Source organism: Ornithodoros turicata, chromosome 3 (assembly GCF_037126465.1).
Source record: "Ornithodoros turicata isolate Travis chromosome 3, ASM3712646v1, whole genome shotgun sequence".
Lineage (NCBI taxonomy): Eukaryota > Metazoa > Arthropoda > Arachnida > Ixodida > Argasidae > Ornithodoros > Ornithodoros turicata.
Genome location: NC_088203.1, coordinates 27376724 through 27398326, shown reverse-complemented (window position 1 = coordinate 27398326; position 21603 = coordinate 27376724). Strand labels below are relative to the sequence as shown.

At 44.6% G+C, this 21603-nt stretch overlaps 1 protein-coding gene and 1 long non-coding RNA gene across 2 annotated transcripts in view; one reads left to right on the top strand and one right to left on the bottom strand.

Annotated features, from left to right (window-relative positions):
• LOC135388330 (potassium voltage-gated channel protein Shal-like) overlaps positions 1-21603 on the top strand; it is a 447190-nt gene that overhangs the window by 35560 nt on the left and 390027 nt on the right. The window lies entirely within an intron of this gene.
• On the bottom strand, positions 18730-19788 carry LOC135390106 (uncharacterized). Its single transcript, XR_010421710.1, has 3 exons — positions 19530-19788; positions 19339-19449; positions 18730-18792 (listed from the first exon to the last, which is right to left on the bottom strand). It is a non-coding gene; the product is annotated as an uncharacterized LOC135390106 (long non-coding RNA).

Genomic DNA, 21603 nt, shown 5'->3' with positions numbered 1-21603 from the left:
GCTTTTTCTAAAAGCCGCACGCAGTGAAATCAGGGAGTTCGTTGTACCTAGACATGTGCTAGAGATTGTGTACCCTAAGCACTTTCGCTATTTATATATCAGTTCCAGGGGCGAAATTATTACACCTTTCTCCTTCTTTCAGTGCGTCTGGAAACGTCACTGGGTTATGTCACACGGTGCCCACGTATCAGAATTCCCTGTATTCCCTAGCCCCAGACGGCGTTGAATCGTTGCCAGCCAGCGTTGTCGATATTCCATAAACTCATAAAATCATATTTCAAACTTAATGGAATGTTTAGAAACTTATGCGGGCGTTATTCTCATATCGACCGAATACTTCTTTAACAAATGAAGTTCTCCTTGATGCACTTTTCTATGCCGTGCCGCATCGGCACCACAGTAACCCACGCACAGGTTCGAAAGCACTTTATCCTCATAATTAGACTCCTCAAAAAAGTTAAGTGGACAACATTGTGCTACTAGCATGTCCGTCTGCGTTGGGTGGCTAGGGTGGAAAACAGTCGCGTACTACGGAGTTCCTTTTCGAAAACTCTCATGAGTAGCGAAGAAAATAGAAAATGTGTCCCACAACCATGAGAGTCTGTAATCGTTTCAAGAAAAAAGAAAAACGTCGGGCCTACCCCCGTACCATACTTGGCAGAAGTGCTTGCTACGTTACTCTTCACTACACTTTTCGAGTTACATATGTGTTACGTACGTACGTTAGTCGTGTTCAACATATCAACAGCATCTCAGGGACTGAAAGAGAACTTTAGAATATATTTCTGCTATACTTTATGACGAAAATAACTTTCGTCAAACGTAAGCATTGACCGGTAGAAATTATACGCACATCGTTTCGAGCACTATATTGTCTACTGGCTGCCAAATACAGGGTGAAAAGAAAAAAAGAAAAGAAGAAGGCACCCGCAATGCATTTCTTAGCTTGAACGTGGCTATGGACTGTGGTGTCTTACACCCTATTGTAGCGCATGAAGGAAACCCAGCCTCATTCCTTCATTCCCAGACTTTATTTTCCTTTTTCACGGGTAGTGACGCACATAAGATACTCGATACTACATATACTTCATATATTTTCGATATACAGGGTGCTTTTCTTTATTCGACACATATTTTTTTTTGAAAAAAAAAAAAACTGTTAGAGCTTCATAAATTTCGTTTTCGCAGGTGGGCTTATAAGGACAGGCGGACACCCTGTAGGACAGCGTGTGCAGCCACTGGACGACCAATTAGCTAAAATTCATTTATTAATTACACGTTTTCTGGTAAACGCGAGATAGTAGAAATTGAGCCAGTCATTATTCAAGTCCATCGTCCTTATTAAACACCCTAATAAGCGAACGTGACTTGATATATAAATTTCCCGATTTTGCTATGCAAATGAACCGGACCCAGAACTCCGCACTACTCGAGCGCGGAAAGAGCGAGGCATTCGAATTGCTTTGGAGCGACAGACTGGTGGTGGTGGTGGGTGGTGAAAGGGCTTGCCGTTGTCGGTCTCACGTAGGTGGGCAACGTCACGACTGACGCCCTGGGGGGGGGGGGGGAATGTGCGTCCTGGGCCGACTTCTAAGGGAACTGTGCCGACATATGTCTGAAAGCGTCTGAGGAAAACCCAGGAAAAAACCCAGACAGCACAGCCGGCACCGGGATTCGAACCCGGGTACCTCCCAGTCTCGACGTGACATGGCCAGCACGCTAACCACTGAGCCACGGGAGCTGGTGGGGGCCACGGGAGCTGGTGGGAGTGGGCGCTAATCTGTTGGCCAATAATAAGGGTGCCATGATGTTACACGTGAGGTTTGTCAGCCTATAGTAAGGGCGACATGTTCCACGTGCCCCAGGCTGCGGATAATTTCGAGTTCCTGCTGGTTCTTTTGACGTGCGTCGGAAATTTGCGACACACGTTGCTGGAAGCAAAGCTTACGTGTTTACCCACATTTCTACCGTACTCGGCCGGGTTCAAACCCGCGATCTTGAGCTCAGCAAGCGTTGCCGACTGAGCTACCGAGGGGGGCATCTGCCGAGCAGATAGACGGTTCTGCGGTCCCGATAAGGTCAAGGTCGTGTCGTTTCTGCGCTCGAGAAGTGCGTAGTTCTAGTGTCGACTCATTTGCACAGCGAAATTCGGGAAGTTATATCTCAAGGTATGTTCGCTTCTCGGAGTTTAATAAGGACGATGGATCTGAATAATGACTGGCTCCAACTCCGCTATCTCACATTTCCCAGAAAACATCGAGTTTGAGTTTGAGTTTGATTATAGAAAAAAAAAAAAAAAAAAAAACCCGGAAGATATTGAATTCGTCACTGACGAATTCTGCTACTCCCACAGAGGAAATGAAATGAATGAAAGGAGAAAGAAAACTGAAAAGATGGGAAGGGTAAAAATAGAAAGACATCACCGAAAGACACCGAACTTTACGTGCACATGCGTATAGCTACCTCCCCTAGAAGTGAACTGAATTGCAAGAAACTAACAGGAACGGGGAACTCGACGACACATGCCTAGAATGCGGTCCTAAAATACAGATTCCATCTCATTGCTCACTATGAAGTTGACAAGCGCTGACAACCCCGCATCTCTCTTCCCGGGATCCCCCACACCCAGCACATTGACTATCGAAGGTTCTATTGTCCAAGCGGTCTAAAGCAGACTTCAATGTAGCCCTTTGGGATGCATATCTTGTGCAGTGCATAACGATGCGTCAGAAAACATCAAATTAATAGGTTAACATCAAATTAAGCAATGAATTTGAGCAAATTGTCGTCCAGTAGTTGTCCTACTGGATTTCCGCTAGGCCGTAGAGCCTACGTGCGAAAACAAAATTTATGCCTGTAATAGTTTTTATACAAAATGTGTGTGGAATAAAACACATACACACCCTGTACATGTACGTATGAACGCAGAAGAAATGCAGTTTGCACACAGTCAAACGAGTAGTATTCAATAGAATAACTTGATTTATTTAATTCATTTCAAAACTAGAAGGAAAAAAATAAATTACATGTAAACGACGTCTCGAACGGAATACCGGTCTTCTTCAAGTTAAAACAGAAAGTCGTCAACGTGGTCAATACTGGCTTACATTTTACATACTTTAGAAGATTGAATAGGGCCCATGCTCTTCCGGGCATTGCGTACGCTACACATACAATACCTATACTTCGGACGCTACGTCCGTTACTTAAATATAAAGAATTGAGCGCTAACGATATTTCGAGGCCCTCAAATACTTCTGCAAATGACTGTTTGGCGGTGACCACCGCACGTGTCCTGTCTCAAGCAATCGAAACTCGGGGGAAGCCTGTAATGCCCCTACTTGATCCATTAGCGGCCAGCCCTTCCCACCTTCCCCGCATCTATGACGGTGTACAGGTGCAGCTATTTCGGGATGCCAGAAGATCGTTAGCTGGGTTATACTTCAACGGATCTCTCACATCTATGTGGAGGGGTAAACTTTCGATATGCAAATTTCTCAGTCGTTTAGGTCGAAGAAATCACAGAAAAGGGCGGTTTTAGTCGATAAGGCAGAGTTATGGGGCTCGCAGTTTAGCTATTTAATTTTTTTCTTAAACATTCACGTGGTTGCGCTTGAATACATCACCTTTAATGCGTCAGTTGCTTGAAGTTCAGAAAAAGTAAGTCATCTAGCCATCCGAAGTCTGTCAAACTGCGAGGAAGCTTTTTTCGTTTTCCATTTTATTTTTTTATTGCATGTGCTGCGTTTGCTTCCGCAATAATTCCAACGAAAAAAAAAAAAAAAAAAGTTGCATCCTGTGTGGTTTGAATGGTAGTTGGGACTCGATCCAACGTTTCAAATAACGTTTAAAATGTCACATACTTTCTCGTGATTCCTATATAGTGACGCAATTGCAAACTATTCGAATTAATTTCGCAACGAATTACTTAAATTTGATATTCAGAGCCAGCGCTTACGCTGTCGTGATATCTCTGCCCGTACAGTTTCCGTTTTTTTTTCCCTTCATTCATGCAATGACGCCTCTCTCTAACACCAAATTCGGTTGCTCAAGACAACACTAAAATGAAAAAAAAAAAAAAAAAAAAATCTCTACAAGGAATGAAATGTGTCGTTACTTTGGCACCAACGCAAAAGGAACGGGATCTATACGTAAACGAACCCGCTGTTTTCACTCACCTTCTTCTCTCCTTCGCCATAAGCGTGATAATACGGAGGGGCTCCGATTGGTCTCCTCAAACGACTTGCCCAATCAACGCGGGAGGTCATTCTGAATAGATGGACCAATCGGAGGCCTCTCCCCATTGTCGGGCTTCTTAGGAAGGAGTGGACAAGGAAGGTGCAAAACAATGGTTTCATTTGCGCGTAAGTCACATTCCTTTTGTGTCGGTATCAAGGTAACGCCGTCCTCCATCCCGCGAGGACAAGTTCTTGCACTTTAGTTACCCTCTAAGCCCTGTTTTCACAAGGTAGGGCGAAGAAATAGAAAGAAAGAAAAAAGAAACAGAGTGAACCACGCACAATGGACATACGCAACTCAACCTCGCGAAGCTCGTCTACCTCCTCGCACACGGCCATTCTCTGTCGTCACACCGCGCTGTGTGCCGAAACCGAGTGGTTACAGCAAATTATGCGCTTCGACTGTAAATAACCGCCCCGCCCGTGCAAGAGAAAAAGCTTTCGTAAATAAGGAAGACACAACCCTGACAGTCACCCAGTTCTGCACGGAGCCGCGCATCGTGGACGGCCTCCAAGAGCGAAAGAAAGAAAGACACGAGGAAGTGTCACGCATTCGGCACCGTGCCATGTGTGCCTTCTCAACGACTGTCGTGCCGTTGCTTGTACAGACGCGGAACCGGGCCGATTAAATCTACATCGCGACTCGTCAACGCTATCCGTCATTTTTGACGTCTATCTGCGTGCGATCGCTGGTAACGCTGTGCGTACAATCTCGTCGTCTGCTTCCTGTTGCGTTATAAGCGAAAGGTCTCCTCGGCAGCTCGCTCGGCATGCTGAGCTCAAGATTGCGGGTTTATACTCAGCGGAGGGCAGTAGCAATGTTGGGGAGGTAAACATTGTATGTTCGAGACTTCCGGCGCACGTCAAAAGAACCCCGGCTGGTCGAAATTATCCGCAGTCCTACCCTGCAGCACGTGCAACATGTCGCCGTACTATAGGCAGACAGACCTTGCGTGAATGAATTAGAGTAGCAAGCCAAGTATTGCCTGACCTCTCTTAAAACTGAAAGAAGTAGAACACTTAAACTTAAGTAGAAGGAGTGTGTAACATCACGACACCATTAATTATTATGTTGTTGTTAGCGGAAGTGTCTTGCTGCGCTGCGCGAAGTAGTGCATGCATTGAGTGACGTGGTGGCTTTTCTAGCAGAAGGCAAGTTAAGTGCGTACAATGTTGAACAAAAGTTCACGAACCAGTGGAGCGGCGTCATTCTCTTCATCGGTGACACCCTGGCGGCGGACGGAGGCAACGCGGGCTCGAGTAAGCGAAGCCTGTTTACTTAAACGACATGATGTTAGTCATGAACGGTCCTGCAGTCACGACATGCTTTAGGGAGTCGCAGCTATGGAGACGTTGCTGGTTCAAGCACAGAGTTTCTGTGCCTATACCAGGTGGCTGTCCATGCTGCTGATGGCCATGAAGGCGAGTCACCACCAGCCACAAGTAGCCGCAGAAAGCCGATGTTTGAAATCGTCGGCAGTGGTTCACTAAAACAGACGCCATCTCGACTGCACATCTACACGTGACGAATGAATGAGAGATGCTATTAAGCAACCTTTCTATATCTAGGTGGCGTTGATGGAAAGGTTGGCACGTGCACCCATCAATTGCCGTGAACCAGTTAAGGGGCATGGATACTTTAATAGTCCGTATGCACTGCACGGGAACCTGCACATGAAGCATATTTTGTATCCAGTACACATTGATGTAAAAGTACATTGCTAAGTAAATTGATCGTATAAGATAAATGCGTATTGATTAGTTCATAAGTAACTTTTTTAATGGATGGATAAATTGAATTTATCTTCCGACCAATTCTGCAACAAAAATAGAATAAAATAAATGCATTTTAGGTTATCTATTTACACCTCCGTGCATATGTAATTGAGTAGCATAAAAAAAGAAAAAAGAAACGGCGTGTTCACGAGAGCATAGGCGGCAAGCAAGCTCGTGTAACGGAACTGTAGACTAGGTGATCCTTGGTTCCCCTCATACTCAAGGAACATGTTGTCTACAGTTGCGTGTGCAATCCAGTAGCGGAAACGGATGGCCTATGCTTGGAAATTTAACTGTACCGCCTATCTACGCTATTTATTTATTTATTTATAATACTCTACTGCACCTGGCCTTGTGCCCAAGCAGCACAATGTAATGAAAGTCGAGTGCAATGGGGGTGGACGGGTAGGTGAAAGGGCCTGAACAGACCTGGGGGGGGGGGGTGAAACTAAAGAACATCGATGAGACACATACCGTCCATCCCCATTGCACTCGACTTTCATTACATTTTGCTGCTTGGGTGTAGAGGAGAGTAGGTACAGAGTAAATATAGCAAAGAAACTCAAGATAAAGATAAGAAACACTAAGTTACAAGAAAGGCGAACAAGTCATTTCGGCAGGACGTTCCAGAAAAGGAAAGGACAAGGTCTCGTGGCAAGCTGTTCCAGTCAGTTGTTTCTACGAAAAAGGAATTCCGAAATTGACACGTTCAATAGTGAAAAGGTTTCTTCTTCAACGGGTGATCCATGCGTTCTGATATGAAATGTGGTGGTAATAGGCAATCACTGCGTGGAATATAATACAGATCGAAATAAATGTCATAAAAGAGCCTCGCACGGGGCCTGCGTTCTACGCTTTTCCATAAGGGTTCATTCCAATGCAGCTTTTAGATGGGCGGAGCGTACGTAAGGCGAGTACTTTTTTGTTACGAATCGTGCAGGGGTCGCACACTGCACTTGCACATTCTAGAATTGGACGGACGTATAAGAGTTAAACAATTTCTTTCATACCTTTGGTGCCCCTTTAAAATTTCGTTTAAACAAACCAAGAGTTTTACTGGCTGTTGTAACAGGCCTGTCAGTATGTTTATCCCACTTCATGTTCGTCCAACTGTTGTTCCTTCAAGGCTAAATTTTCTCTACTGCGCCTAACCTCGCAGGAGAGTTGAAACTGTATCGAAGCCGCTGCACTACTGGTTAGACTTTATAGCTTTTAGGGCGATAAAATGTGTCGCCGAGACCACCCTTCTGGAAAGTTAATACTGGACGGCAGCAGAACGGAATCTTCCTTTGGTACTCGTTTACCAATAAAGAGGGGATGCGATGCAGGAGTCTTCAGAGGATGCTGCACCCGAAACCTCCGACATGACGAAGGAAGTTGAATCCGGTAATTAGAGGAGCATCCGTGCGCCCTGCCTAATGATTTGGGCCGATCGTTTCCTTTGTTACAGTGGTTTCCGTTCCTGCGTTTAATTATTTCGTCCGACTCTCGGACCTCTCGTCCTGTGTCTCCCCGTTCTTAGTTCTCTTTTGGGCGCATGTGTTTGGCACACGGATGCTTGTGTGACCCGGCGGCGTAATTAACTTTCGTCGTTAATTACTTTCTGGGTTTTGCTCGTTGAGAACGGCTTTTCTATCTGTGTCGCTTTTCACTGAGTGTTCAGTTATAGATTTTATCGGCTGTCGGCCGTTTTCGCGTGAGGCGGATAAAGCTGTCGCGAAAAACATACTGCGGTTTTCATGATACGTTTGTTATTCTCAATTTAATTCCGCAAGAAGACGCAAGGTTTCCCCTTAGATAACGGAACCACACATTTGGGAAGGCAAAGTCATAAACATGAAAATGTAGCGTCATTTGGATTGCGTGTCTTTGCGACATCTTACGGTTGTTTGTTTACGTATTGTTGATAGCTTATGCATGAAAACTGGCAGCGGGGGGAAACAACACACCAAGTACTTTTTTAATGCAGCAAATAGGAAGCGACGAAAGTCATGTCTCCGTTTGTCGGTCCGTCCGTGGCGGTCTCCTGTAAAGCGTGCTTTCGCTGCAGTGGCGGCATGCACGCATGAGAAGCAACCAAGCAGTGAGTCTCTCTCCGGCTCTCCTAGCGAGAAGAGGTCCTTCGGTTTCGCTCAGATTCGCACCGCGCGACAACAACAGAACTCGGGACAGTAGTGCCTTCTAGTATAAAATAAGGAAGGTTGAAGTGGAACTAGCAGTACTGCAGCGACTATATAAAGAGGCCGAACCTTGAGCCTGAATTATGCGCAATACTTTACCTGTCCAAGCCGATTCTTTGAATTACGAGTTTAAACATCTCCGAAGAGCGACCATCGCGCACCACTAAACGACTGTCAAACTGTTCCAGTAGTCCTAACTCGTATTAACCGCAAGTGTACTGCGAAGTGTGCAGCGAAAAGAAACGAATAAACGAATTTAATTTGAATGCATCTTCGCAAAACTCGCTTGACTTTACTATTTCTAAACTATTTGATTTAAAAAAATCACTGCTACCTTGACTCGCGTTCATTCAGACAGCATTCAGACATTTTAAAAACGAAATATGTGCTTTGGAAGCTAAAGCAACGGGTCTTGATAAATGTGCTCATGGGGAACATCTTGATAACTGAAGGCGATTGAAGAGCCAAATTGAACGACAAGAGGGCTATGATAGATGGAGCCAGAGTGGATTTTGGTCAATTCACGCTTGATGGACTTCGGATAGGAACGTTCACTGAACTGAAAAGTGGTTTTCGATCGGAGAGATGCCATTGTCAGAAGCAAGCCAACTTTGAGTAGGACGTTACACCCACGTAACAAACTGTCTTCGGCGCTATAAAGGCCTATTGAGGCCAGCATGGCTGAGTTTCCTTTCTGCCTATACTTGGGATTTGTCTGTAACCGGTTGAGTCGATATTATACTTGCTGATGATGGAATGTGGTAAGCCTGTCTGTATTCTTAGTTGTGTGTGTCGCTCAGCAGTGACTGCTAGCCGTGAAAAGGAGATAGGCTTACACGTGTGAGACTCGACCATGAAGCTATCGTGCGCCAGTGATCGTTTCTCGTTGGCAAGACTCAGAAAAGAGGGCCACTTGCATTTATTTTATTCTTCTTTCATTTATTTCTCTTTTTTTTTCTTTGTGGAATAGCAAGCCGGCGTCCTGTTTGGCTGACCTTCCCCCCCCTTGTTTTCCTTTGTTCTAATAAATATACCCCCCCCCCCCGTGTCCGTAACTGTGCGACGTGCACACCAAACGGATTTTGTGGAGCGTATAGGTTCTGGCACGTATGCCGGCACCAAGGTTAGCAGTTACTTGTACAGTAAAATGAGGGAAATTTTTCTTACAGTGCTCCTGTAGCTCGTGTTGTAGTGCTGTTACCTATGCTTGTTGCTCAACCATGTTTTCGCAGCCATTTTTACGGAGTGACGTGTCTGTGCCCGATTCCATGGGTAGTTTGCGTACCTGATGGAGATACCACAGCTTCTTTTCTATGTCATACAACAAAGTCTGCCTTGCAAAGTAGGCTTGTCTCACATCCTCTATTTTTTTCCTCACAAAGCTGAATCGTAGGGAGGAAATTGTCCCATCACCTGGAGTTCAATAACCCGTTTGTAATGTCGTATTTAACAAGGTCTATGTTGAAGTTGATATTGATAATTTTACTTCGGGTATTAGTATTTTCTTAGCGTTGCTAGTCAGTGTCCATTGAATGACAATTACTACTTGCTTTTATTTATTTATTTATGTACATTCCTCAAGGGCCCTACAAGTGCGTTACATGAGGGGGAGCAGAAGCGATAACATGGCAACATATCATGACATAAGAAACGTAGTAACATTGACCAAATAAACAAGCACATGAAACAGGTACACATGAAAAATATTGTGTTAATAAACAATTAAACATGAATACACAGCTATGGTATGCACCGATGTACATTGACAGTGAGCGTTTGAATGTGGCATGATCTGTGATTGTGACCAAGGACTGTGGAAGGCCATTCCATTCAACGACTGCGCGTGGGAAGAAGGAAAATAAGTATTGAGACGTATACGTCCATTGATGGGTTCTAGCTTCAACAAATTATCCAATCGTGGGGACGCGTATGAAGCAGCCGAAAGAAAATGAGGTAGAATGTGGACACCAACCAGGAACTTATGAAACAAGCAAAGGCGCACGTATCTTCTGCGGAGGTGCTTTTGCACCATTAAGAAGGGTGTCACGCTGATTTGTAGGAAAATGTTAAATAAATAGATGAAAATCACGTTAGGTATTGCAGCTATGCGAGCCACTAAGTCCCACATCCTGCAGTACAACAAGTACCAGATTCCGTGGCATAGTGATGATCGCTTTCCACGCTGAGACTGGGAGGTGACACGGGTTCGAATCCTGTCACCGGCTGTGCTGTCTGAGGTTTTCCCTGGGTGTTCCGAAGACTTTCAGAGACGAATGTCGACACAGTTCCCCCTGAAGTCAGCCCAGGACGCATACTAACCCCCCTGTCCCCTACTCGTTCTTGCTGTCCTCACTCAATCTGTCCACGTCTGTACGCCGCTCAAAGCCACAGTTGCTTCGCGGCGGTAACGGGGAATTAAAAAAAAACACAACAATGGTGGTCAAGGAGTGGTCAAGAACAAAAGACATTGATATAACATTTTAACGGTTCCGTCGCACTCTTTGTTACCGCCAACAATAATATTGACAAAGCCAGACATAAGAGTACACGGACAAAAAACCAGAGCGCATTTCCAAAATTACCGTTGCGACCTAAATGCTGCTAAACAACGGAGTCGCTTGCAGAGAGGCGCGGCACTGCAAAATCGATCGCTCCTCTTTGCCCTCCCTCATTCCCTTTTTTCTTTCTCCCTCTCACAAGTAGCCTCACGTAATGTCAATCGATGTGCCGCCTCCGTTTATTAATTGCCGTTGACAGTGACAGCAGTAGAGGGAGCCAGCTCTGCTGAAACGAGCAGCTCAACAAGAAACCAGTTGACAACACTGAACTAAATGAGAAGAGAAGCAGTTCTTGTTTTGGTTTCAGGTGAAAGGAGAAAAGTAGCTGCAACCATGGTTTGTAGATGTGGGCGCCGAAGGAAGAAGGGGTGGCATTAACCGCGCATGGCGTCACGTCCACGGCGAGATTGTGCGGCGCTTGGTTTCGTGATGGCGAAAGTGGTCGGATTAGGATGGTTTGATGGAGGTTGAAGCCATCCTGTTACTGTTTGTGTTAGGCACGTGCTTGCTTTTGGTGTCACGCAGCTCTGTGGTGTATATATTTCAGTGTGATTTTATCAGAGGACGTAGTATGGGTCAAGAACCTGAGTAGATTGCGTGCTTTCTGGTGGTTTCGGGGACTTGGTTGCATCCTCCTTTTAGTTTGATTAACCACATCACGGTGTAGCTCTGATAACTGTTTCTGCGCATACAGCAGTAAATATCACAAGTATACCTTGCTACCCTGTGAGTATAGTTAATACGAGCTGCTTCTTGCCTGGATCCCCAAGTATTGGTCTTGCATCAACGTCACTGAGACGAGGTGATCTCTTCATGTTGCCAAAGGCAACATGAAGAGAACATGGCCTCGTTCATGGCCATGAACGAGGAATACTGTAGCCCCGTATATATGTATATATATACATGTAGAGAGAGAATTGTCTTTCTGTTTAGAATGGGTGTACCAGGCATTTTCATCCGTGGAGCACGGGACGTTCCATACACACCTCAGTGTGCACGAGATGGTAATCCAGCACATTAAAGGTATTCTGAAAATATTTCTTTCGCTATCGAGTTATTCCACTCGTGTTATAAAAATAGCCCAGCGGCGCATTTCGATCACACTGATACTCCTGCACTTGCTATGTAGCAGCAACAGAGTGTGTACATAATTTCCACGTACAATCTTTCCAGGTGACATTGTCGTGTTGTCAAAAACGTAAAGTAGACGGTCGTCTGCTTTGGGATGAGCTTCTCTTTCTCCGCTTTGTCCTTGTACCCTCGTCCAGATAACCAGGGCCATAGACATGCCACATCGTGGTACAACGTCAAAAGCAGAAAAGTAGAAAATTGTGCGGTCCGGTGGTGGTAAGGCGATGCAGTATTTCGGACCAGTATTTCGTACACGGGTCTAGCCTTCTACTGGTCCCGGTAGAAGGGTTGAAAGGAATGGTTCATTTTCGTTGTCCACATGGTGTTCATGGAAGCCTTTCGTTTCTTAAACACTCGCCGGTCCAGCAAGGCGGCGTAGACCTACCCATGCACGTGACCGATCTCGAAGCAGCACTGAAATACACATAGGAATGGGATGAGATGAAAAGTGAACACAGAACGAGCACCCACTCAATCACGGCAAATAATTTAGCCATAAAAGAACTCGCGATAACCGCATCCACTCCATCAAGTGAAAGCATTTTGCCCTTTTCTTTTTTACCCTTATCTGGACCGACCCACGTAGAGCTAACTATCCAATGCTGCAGCGGTAGAAAAGACAAAGCCATAAAAAGAGAGAAAGGAGAATGTCTGTAAGGGGGCACTGCTCGTCAATGTGCCCGTCTATTGTAGCTGCTCTTTTTTCCCTGTGAACGATGTCCTTCTGATCGTGCATCGAAGTTTTCTCCCGGGGTTCTATCTGGGCACTCTGTCTAAATCTGCGTATGCAAAACGTATTTTGCCGTACACTCTTATAAGACATGTTGGCGTGGTGGTGATAACCCTGACTTGCCTTTGTCTTGGAGAGTAACTTCACCATATAATACACTGAAGGCAAACAGTTACACAGAATAACACTGTTGCACTGTGGCTTCTGGAAAGCGTGGAGGGTGCGCCTTTTTGTGACAAGTAACATAACTGCACGTACCGCGCAGTAAGAATGAGAGGGAGTGAACATGTTTGACACAAACGTGTCTGGTTGGGATAAACTCAAGGAGAGTGGGAGGGGGGGGAAGGACAAAAACTAAACAAAGTAGTTCACGTGTCACAGCTGAAGAAGGAATCAGTAAGCTTCGAAACGTCGTGACGCTCTCCTGAGCGAACCTTGGTTGGTGTTTGCCCCCCCCCGCCCCGAAACATCCCACTACATCATCAATCATCATCATTTATTTGTTGTTGTTGTCCCCCCTAAGAATGAAAGTTCACCCACTGCGCTCTCGGGACCTACCATCATCCAGAATGATAGCGTTCTGGTTCCTGCTGCACCAACGCCTCCTTGTAGAAACTGTGGCCGCATACGGTGCGCATCAAGCTCATACAGGGCGCGGCTGACTTGGACGAGGGTTGTTATAATCTTTTCCTAAGCAAAAAAAAAATAAATAAATATAAATAAATAAAGGAAAGAAAGAACGAAACGTCCAGGATTACTCGTGGAGGCGGCACATTCCACACTTCCGAGATATATGTGGTCAGAGGGGACAAGAAGCGCCATTGGTCGTGTTATATTTTTTTCTTCTTTTCTTCTTCTTTCTGGCAGTTGCGGGTTTCCTTATTAGCGTTTTTTGTCGTCCAGCAACCCCATGTTTTGTTTTCATTTCGCGCTGTGAAAATAATGGCCAGTCCCTGAGCACGATGTAATAGGGTGAATACGATGAGTGAACTACAGAGTACATTATGCTACCGTAACGTGGCACCTGATATGCACACCTGTAACAGGCAGGGTTGCTGTGAACCACTGCTGCGTCGGCAACAACAACAACAACAACAATAACAAAAGAACATTTGTGTTATTTGAGAATCGTAAGGATGTGCTTGGTTTTAACCCATGACAATCTGCTCAAAATTCACTTTCCTGAACCGATTCGAATTGGTTTTAAACCGGTTCGAACCGATATTTTGCCCTGCTGCAGAGCTGAACCCGAACCGAACCAATATGTCTGAACCTGAATCCAAACCCAACCGAAACAAATAATGGTTCCGATCCCTGGTTGAGATTGCCTCGTGTCGTGGGTTAGGAAGGAACGTGTTTTCAACAGTTTTTAGCGTAGTCACTATGCCAGCTTTCGCTTTCGTCCCATCGTATGGCACCTTCGAATTCCATACGATGATCGCGTTTTGATTGCGATCATCGCGTTTTGATTGCGTTTTGATATGGTGCTCGCGCCGTATCAGGGCGCGAGCTCCAGTGCGAGCGATCGGTGACTGCCAGCCTAAGATGTCATACGATGGGACGCAAACCAAAGCTGACATAGTGACTACGCTAAAAACTGTCAAAAACATGTTAAAACCAGGGTGTCGAACCGAACCCGAACGGAAAACCGTACCTGAACCGTATTTTTGCTGGAACCGAACCCGAACCGAAATTTCCATGGCACTGTTGAACCCGAACCGGAGCAGAACCGTAAAAAAATAATAGCGGTAACCGGTTCGCAACAAAATGGTTCGGACATAAAAGAAGTGAGCATAAGAGTTCCTCTCAATCCCAGAACGAGGACACATTGCTATCATAATCACGCGCCCATATCATGGATTTCGGAAATTTTCACCTTGCAGTGAAACGAGGACGTATAGTAATATACTTTCAGCGTCCTTTTTAACACGTTGCAGCGCAGTTGTCCTTGTGTGCGCCGCGGCTCGCGCCCCACGCGCATACTGCGGCGCCTGCTCTTCTGAGAGGAGGCGCGACGAGGCGAGGAGGCGCGGCCAGTTGTGTAGCTCTATAGGACGAATATCTGATTACTAACTAAGCGCTCAACATTTCACTCTACACGTGAGCACTAAAAATTAATCAAGTCAGAAACATGAGAAGTGGAGAAGGAGCGTACGCAGAACGCTGCCTGTTTGATTGGCCGTGGTTTGAAATGTAAATGTAGTTCTGCTTATTGGTAGTGCAATTGTGTCTTGACACATTGCCTTTGTGTTGCGGATTAACTGGTACACTGCTGTGAGCTCTGACAAAGCAAGGCTGGCAGAACTTATTTTCGACATGCTACAGTACGGTTTCAGATAAATTCGCACTGCGAATGCAGCGTGTCCGCAAGTACCGTCGTCTATGTAATGCTGTTCATCTCATTAGGCTTCCTTGAAGTGTATCTTGCTGGCCCTGTGCGTGTTAGAAAGGATTTTGGGAACAGAAAGTATAGCACGACCACACCGCTTCATTAGCGTGAACTCTATTTGCAATAAGTGTTGATAATTTTTTTTCCTTTCTCTCGCTAAAAGGAAATACCAGACCACTAAAAACGTCTATGCAGACAACAGCAGTAAGCTATGAGCCACGCATTTCCTGATAAAAGAGGCTTTGTGGGAGATATAAAATGGAAGCGTTGAAGGTTTGATTTTTGGCGTGGCCGAACCGGAACTGAACCGGAACGAAATTAAAGTGACGCGAACCCGAACCGAGCCGGATCCGTATTTTTTGTGGTTCGCCACCCTGGTTAAAACATGTTGAAAACGATCGCGGCATAAATGTCTCTGCGTGCATATTTTGCCGCCGTCAAGCATTTTTGCAACGCAACCTCTCATTCTTTTACTGGGTATGTCGTTTCACAGCTGCCGCTTTTGCTCCGAAATAGGGATATTACTTACTCAGTGGCACTCAGTACTTATATTACTTACACTCATATTACTTACTCAGCGGCAAAAAAATAAACGACGAAAAACTCGGAATTCTAGTTACAATGCACCATGCGAGCTCGCAGCTTGTTGCGGTTTTGTTTGCTAGAAACCTCAGGGTTTTGATGTGTAAGTGCGTAAGAAAAGTGTAAAAACTACTATAAATTAATGTGTAAGTAAATAAGATAATTACTAGATCCCGAATGATACGACTATGTGAATATGAACGCTCTGCAAAATCTCACTTGCGTTGGGGGAGTTCCAAGCTTTCGTAACAGTAATGGTGAATCATGGCGGGTTAGCGAACTACACAGAAGCCTCAATGCGTGCGTCACTGGCGGGTGATTCCCCGCCTGCTATCTTCGGCTTCGTGAAACCAACGAAAAACTAAAGAAGCCCCTGTATGTTTTAAAGTTTCCAAGTGGCGTGTTGACGAAGATGTATTTTGAGACGCGTCTGCCCGCCTTTCTTCTTGAGCGACATGTGAACGTTATTGAGCGGTGTTGTTCCTCGAATGGACGTTTCGGTATAAACAGAGCAAACCAAAGCAAATAATAATACAAAAAATAAGTATCGAGATAATTTGTGAGCTTGAGTCAGCTGTAGCCATTCCAAGACGCTGATGCAGCAACGCAATAATATTTCTCGGTGCTTTGACGAAAATGGTCATACTAGCAGTGCAAGAAGGCAAGACAAAGAAAAAAGAAGGCTACACTCAACGGTAGCCTATGTCCTTAACGTCCCACACTCTTAAAGGGTCTCTGACCAGAACCTGGTCAATGTCTTTGTTTGTATGGATAACGAACCTACATGGTGCCTCCAAGTTACAACTGAAACGTTTCGTCTCTGCGGAGCCGCCAACTATTCCAAACAAGGAGCCGAAAAGCGGTTTCGATTTCTGCCCTCAACTCGTGCGATCAGCGCAAAACTCTAGCTATTATGCAGTGGTTTTCCCATGTGTATGACGTCAAACGCCCGCGACGTTTATTGGTGGAAAGTCCACACCGGAAGTTTGGGAGGTTTAAGCAACTTCCGTATTGCTGGGTCCTTTTTCAATATGGACGCGGAAGCACAGCGGAGTCGACAAGTCAGCTTTTAAGCTACATTGCAGCAGCTGAGAGGCACCTGCTACGTGCAGCAGAGTTTGGAGGCCTTGCTTTTGAAATGTTGAGCCGCGAATCGACTTCAGCATGAAGAGGAAGTTCCAACGACAGACTGTTAGATGAGCTTTCAGCATCGATCACGATGAAGCACATGAACAGTTTGTGTAAATTCCATGTTTGACGGCGCCGTGTAAAGGGGCCGGAGTGGTTCATTGCATAATAATGCCGAAAGAAGTCGAGTGCTTATGTTGCAAGGAGCTGCTCTTAAAGTAGCATATTTAGAACTTCGAGGGCAGCACGAACCTAGCGCGCTCATATTCACAAGTAAGAAGCGTACGTGTCTCGTGCACAATCATGCTGGTTGGTTTCAATACAAAATAGTTTTTCTGAACTTTTCGTTATTGTTCGTCACATATTCAGAAAGAGTGCAGCTGAATTAATACTCGGCGTCCTACTAGCTTTAGCTTTGTTCAAAGCTTGCGTGTCTCATACAGGAAATAGATATGTACACTACATACCAACAGTTCGTGAGATGGATGTTGCACAGACTTGAAAAAAAACAAGAGTATCGTTATACCAGTCTGCGCGGTGAACAGGATACGCAAAGCCTTTCCCATAGTAACTACTACATGCTTTAAATACCCAAGATACTAGGTGGAAGTACCCCCTACAGGGGGTGCCCTTGCAATTTCAGCTGTAGACACATGTCGGTAATGATGCAACTATAATAATTACCCCCCCCCCTCCCCCCGAACTTTTTTCAACACTCCTCCATGCTTGGGATTCTGGATAAACCACTGTGCTGACCCCTGACACAAAGCACCATCTCATCACCCTGCTCCGCCTAGTAAGAATTACATTGGGCTCTCAATTCCACCACAGACACAAATCCAATCCTGTTCTGCCGCATCCTTTTGTCCACCCATTCAGTCAATATGCCGTAAGTGTTCGAACTCTTACTGTCTGATAGCACCCAAATAGTATTGTTCAAGCACCTCAAGTATTTTAATGATCGTTATGTGGAAGTAAATCAGATTGTTATGCAGGTTACCCTGTGTGTGACCTCGGTTCCTGCTCTCAGTCCTCCAGAAGTGCTCACTACACAAGTTGACTATCGAAAACCTCAATCTTCCATGCATGATGTAAAACCCCAGTTCGCTTGCTTCCTAGCCATTTTTTCATTCTCAATTTTCCTTTTGTGTGCAAAGTGCACACCCAGTTCGAGTAGGATGTAGACCTTGAGGAACCAAGCTTTGTATCTTGGGCTGCTCAAATACTCAGATAGGCATGTTGTAGTCGAAGATGATGTAACATGAAATGTGGTTCATATAGTTTATTGTGGCACTCAGATAATATCTTCATAATATGTCTGCAGAGATTGCTCCAAAATAGCATACGTGATGCAGCGTTATACATTATTGGGCTTCTGGGAAAAATCATGATTCACCTGATACAGACGGCAGCCTTTGTAACGGTGTCTGACACATTTTTAGCAGCCACTGTTTTAAAATATGCATTGAAAATGCTCCAACTATGAAAGTATCACGAAGTTCTTCATTTCATTTGTTTACTTAAACACCCTTGTGAAGGGATTTACATAAATGCGGGACATAAAAGACAAATACCAAAATGATGCAAACAAAATTCGTTCACTCACCACAAAGAAATTCATTCGATCTGAAAACGATCATAGCACTTGGAAATAAATGACGATACATTTTGTTCTGATGCTATGTGGGCAGGAACGTCATTCCAGTTTGACACCATCAGCTGGTGCGGAGAGTAGAGGAATTTTTTTGTTTGTGTAGGTGGAGCAAGTACTTTGTGCGAGTCATCAAGTCTTGGAAGTAACTTGTGAGGGGATTAACAGTAAGTGGGGTGGGGAGGAGTGTGACTGTAATATAACTTATGAAAGAATGCCAGGCGTGATACCTTTCGTCTGGTAATCAAAGGAGTAAGAAAGAGTTTGGCTTTAATGGCTGAGACGCTGGAAAACGGATGATAACCACGAACAACAAACCGTGCGGTTCTGTACAAATTCTACTTTGTCGATTAAGAGATGTTGGGATGGGTTTCAGATTGCAGAGGCATATTCCACTTCTTTTGAACATGGCAGTTGATGTTCCTGAGACTGGAACACATAGAAAAGGCAAATACATACAAAGCATCAAGTGCCTAAGAAATGAATGATGAAAGAAGGCAGTCACTGGAAAGGTTAGCCAGTAGTAGGACTTGAACCCACATCTTCTGTATTACCGATCCAGGGCCCTTACCAATTGAGCTAAGCTAACACGCATCTCCAGTGACTTCCAAGGGTGCAGATGTACCCTAGGAATAGGTTTATGGGCAGGAGAACATTAGTCACTGTTATTATACAGGCATAGCTCTCTGTCCAGTATGATCACCGCAGAGCACATTTACAGGAACTCACAGGCACAAAACTTGCATAATAAATATGTAATAACCTCAAACAGCTATTATATATAATAACTGGGACATGGAACTCCAACGGCAGATGGTCTGGCAGTACAACACAGGTAATCTTGCCATCACTATATTTTTCCCAAAATGCTGAAAATAAATCTATAGAATTACTGCAGTGAACTGCTCAATTTTTCACCTCAGATATATTTTTAGCACTCTGTCTTTCATGTCTCAAAATATACATGCATCGAACCTGCAGAAGCTTGTGTGTGTAAGTAGAGTCACACATCTCATGTGCAACAGGCAGGTCTAAGTTGTACTGAGATATGTCAATTCCTTACGCATGCTCGCCACCTGTAGATTCCTTTAAAGGGAACAAAAAACTTTTGGGTAGTAACAACTTCACGCTATACACCACATTTATAAAAGAAATTGGTCCCGTACCTGACGGACAACTGTCATGACCATTGCCAGATGTCTTCCTCTCCTGTTCCTTCCACTTCCCTGAAGTCACCACCCTAACATTGTTAAAAAAAGCCATATAAATGCGATAACTGAGATATTACCACTACGAGCATACAGCAAATCACAACCACATAAATAAAATACACAATTGTACAACAAACACACAACACACACACACAAAAAAAAAAATACATAACAGAGTGGACTGTCTCTAATAACACTTCAACAAGTTTGTGTAACTCTGTTTTGAAACTGGACACAGGAAGGCCATTTCCAATCAGCTGAAAAAAATTGTTCGAAAGAGGAACAGTTTCTGCTGATTTCAGTAGTTGGTCCGTAGCAGTGGAACCTTGTAAGGTGGTACAGTGATAGATTTCATACCGTAATGACAAGTGTTTGGGATGGCGCTAAAAGATCCTGAATTTGCAAGGCAATTTTGTGTAAATGTCTGATTTCTAAGTGAACGCTTTGTCTACTGTATTTTACATGTCTGGAAGGAGCTGAGGGGCTGGATGGATGGATTGTAGTGGCACCCCTGCTGGGCCTCTTTGCAACGAGGGTCCAGCACATTGCACCTGTAGACAGCCTGTAGACATGGTTGTCGTATACCAGGCATTCTTTCTTTCTTTTTTTGTGCACTGCAATTTTATCGTAGTTGCCCTCTGTGGTGTTTCCCCAGATTAGACAACAATAGTACAGCTTGGGGTAAACTAAGGATTTCAACTGCGTTGGTTTAGAATCCAGAACCCTTTACTATGTGCAGTATGCTGCATATTATAAGGAAAACAAATAGAAGAAAACTTGTACCTGATCCCTGCCTTGTATTTCCAACATTTGGTTCCACATCTTGTCCAAGGATGGTGCACACTGCTGTGACAATTATTATGTTACATCTAGATGCTGAATACACAGCTTCATTTTACGTACTGTGAATGTTGCTTACTGCATTGGCATGGCTGCATTCAACAACACTCAGAATTGTACAGAAAATCTTTTGATTGAGTGCGTAAACTTCAATTTTCTTTAATCCGTATTTTTCTTTGTTGCGTAAATGGTCTCCTAACATCTGCATGCCACAACGTAATTCTCACAAGGAGAGTAATCACTGTATAAATTATACAGAAGACACTAACCTCGTCACGTCCAGATGCAACAGTCTTGGAAGATAGATTCAAGGAAAGCACTGCGGACTTCTGTAGGCGGAGGTTCTTTGTACTCAAACTGAGGGGTCCGTCTCATAGTCTGCATTCTTCAAATATGATTGGCAAAATCCGCCGCGGTATTATCCTGCCGCTGCGGTTGAACGCGCAGTATCGTACGGAACTGAATGCCCGCCGAGAAATCTCGCTTTGACGACACAACCGAGGCACGTCAAATGAAGTAAGGGCTGTACCTCGATAAATTGGTCGTTGTTCCGAAAGATATAAATAAAGAAAACTTGGAAATACACACACTACGCTAACGCAGTGAAATAGCGCGCTGGATCCCGAACGTCGTCGCAGCTCGTAGCCTCGCAGCTCCTCTTTCCACGGAAGTCGCTAATTGGATTATCGCAGTTATAAAACAGGTCGTAGATTTCGAAGTATATACATACTTTTTATTTCCAAACATTGTGACAACAGTATATCGGCGTAAAAATGTTGGTTCTTGCTGAAAGTTGTTGTAGTGCTCGATCACGTGACGGCATTCTGCGCGCTGATTGCATGGGCGATTGACGTCATCCCAGTGGGATGACCAGATGAGTTTTCTATATATGCGTAAGTTTTCTTGGTTTGACGCTAGGTGTGCCAGCGTCGGCGTGAACCGCGATATTCAAAATTCGAGTTTACGAAAACTACGAGGTGTTGAGGCATGCATTTTCGTATGTGAAGTTGCTTTTGTGTATTCTATCGGTAGCCACTGCGGAAAAGGCTCTCCAGCTTCTGGTCAGAGACCCTTTAAAAATGAACTTCACCGCATAGCACACTCCTAGCCAACCATCATCTCGAATGATATCGTTATCTGCCATGATTTGTTGAAAACAGGAGGCGTATGACGTTTTTTGTGACACTTA